The sequence below is a fragment of the Eulemur rufifrons genome, chromosome 4, assembly GCF_041146395.1.
Source record: "Eulemur rufifrons isolate Redbay chromosome 4, OSU_ERuf_1, whole genome shotgun sequence".
NCBI lineage: Eukaryota > Metazoa > Chordata > Mammalia > Primates > Lemuridae > Eulemur > Eulemur rufifrons.
Genome location: NC_090986.1, coordinates 37,603,061 through 37,605,508, shown reverse-complemented (window position 1 = coordinate 37,605,508; position 2,448 = coordinate 37,603,061). Strand labels below are relative to the sequence as shown.

Here is a 2,448-nt window from a genome sequence, read left to right as displayed (position 1 = left end):
ATTGCAGAAAAATCACAATTTCCTAAAAATGCTATTAAAAAACTCCTACTTTTTCCAACTACAGATCTGTGTAAGGCCAGATTTCCTTCAACTACTTCAACCAAAACAACATTTCATAACAGACTGCAATAGCAGATATGAGAATCCAGCTGTCTACATTAAGTCAGACATTGAAGAGATTTGTAAAAGTGTAAAAAATTTCCACTCTTCTCACTGAATTTTTTTGTTTGTTAAAACAGTTTTCATAAAAATATGTTATTTATGTTAGCACGTAATGGATTTATTACAGTTATTTTAACTTAATATTTTGTAAATTTAAAAACTGGCTTTTGGGGTCAAATGCTTTTGAGAAATGAAGAATTAAATAAAGTTGAACAAGTTCTCTTACTTCAAGAAGTCTCAAAACTATTTGCACAGCAATGTGTCTAACAAATATCCAAGAAAAGATAAGAATATGCAGCATTGGTCAAAAGTATACAGATACTTTTTCAGAAAAGTGTGCTGGAACAAAGTTTGGGAAATGCTACAGTAGCAACAATAAATAAATGAATAAAATCTTACACATTGACGTTTTGCATACTGACAAGCACTTTTAAAAAGGTATATACACTCTCACATACTTAATCATCAGAAAAATCTTATATATTAGGTACCATTATTATTGCCATCATACAGATGAAGAACCTCAGATAGTTTCCCAAAATCCCATAAATAATAGAGACGGCTTCCTCCAATTCATGTTCTGAATTTTTCTCTAACTCCATGATAACCAAACAAACATATTAGTTCATGAAACTGTCAGTGAAAGTTTAGAGTCTACTATGTCATAAATTATATACAAGTATTGTTATATTGATATAGTGTGTCTATAATAAAATATAGTAAGAATAAAAATCAAGTAGGATATAATAAAAATAAAATGATGAATGTCTTTAAACATTCTTGATTATATTAACAGTACAAAAACAAATTTGCTCTTACTACAAATAATAAATACTTGATTTTAAAATTAATTTAATGTTTTGTGATACAATGATTTCAAAATCTGATTGTACATTCAGTTGATAATGGTTTGACAGCTGTAAATGTTGATAAAAGGCATATTGCAATTATATAAAATAACGTGTTAGGTGTGTTTCGTTGCTAATGATAATGAATATAAGTTCATATTTCATGTATTCTCTCCCCTCCCATTTCCTCTCAGACTGTCATTTTCCCCTCATATCATGACTGATAATAAACTTGTACTCAGAATAAAAATATCAACTCTGTTATTTTTTTACTGCTCACTTGTGCTTACATTATTAGAATACATTTTTCAGTCTTCATTTAGGCTGTGAGTATGAGATTAGGTCAGTTTAAACTAAATACTACACTGGACAAATGCTCTTAACCCAGAACACACAGCTATCAAATGTGGTACATGCTGAAAGCAAAGCTCTAGTGAAAAAGCCATGATTAACCCTTCCCGTCTCTCTTGGGACCACTCACCACCCATGAATGCCTGACACATGGATCAAACCTTGTAGTCACTAGTATGTATCCCTATATTAAATGTTAATAAAGATTAATTTTGTTATTTTTAAAATTAAAAAATAAATATGTTCTTTCTATATGCCAATGATTCATTGTATATACCTCTTGGCGGACCCCACCTCATTTTAGAAACAATTCCTCTAGACCATACAGGTTGAAAGAGGAAATCTGGTCATAAATATTGGCTTCAGTAAGAACAAACAGACAAACAAAATAAGCACAATTACTAAGTGATAAGAAAAACAATTTTGTTACCTCTTGAAAATTAACACTTTTGAATAGTAGAGTAGCGTTTTATTCAAGAGAAGTTATTTTCAAAGCAAGAACTGTTCACTTGAGCAAATGTTCTTTACACTGGTAATCAGACTGCCTTTACCTCTTTTTATGGTCTGCATAAATCCACTGTAGTGGACTCCATAGGATATCTGTTCATTCTGTGCTGAAAATTGAGTTTACAGTGTTCACAAAGAGCGTGGAGGTTTGAGTGTGAACTTCTGGAATGGTAGCACTGGGTAAAGAAATCAGAGAAGAATTGCTCCTTGGTGACTAGATAGAAAAATGATACAAGAGTTTAGCTTTTTTACAACACACCCAACAGGAATCTGAGGTCATTGTGATGAGGGGCACAAAACCTGTAGCCTTCCTATGAACAAGTGCCCTACACATGAAGAAGAAAAAAATTATAGAATCTAGGTGGTGGGTGTATGGGTGATCACTGTATATTCTTTCAACTATATGATAGATTTGAAAAATTGCCTAATAAAATATTGGAAAATTATAATGCCAGGAGGCAGTTTTGTTGACATGATAAGGAAGAATGTGCTTGAAATTCAAAGCACTATGGTAATAAGACAGAAATATATCTACTATTAGTGAGAGTTTTATATCCTCCAATGTTGCCTGTAGGTCCCC

General features: G+C 31.7%; 1 non-coding gene across 1 annotated transcript; it reads left to right on the top strand.

The window, feature by feature from the left end:
- The first annotated feature begins 2,075 nt into the window (after nucleotides 1-2,075).
- On the top strand, nucleotides 2,076-2,202 carry LOC138383112 (small nucleolar RNA SNORA11). The gene has a single exon (XR_011233556.1). It is a non-coding gene; the product is annotated as a small nucleolar RNA SNORA11 (small nucleolar RNA).
- Nucleotides 2,203-2,448: the final 246 nt, after the last annotated feature.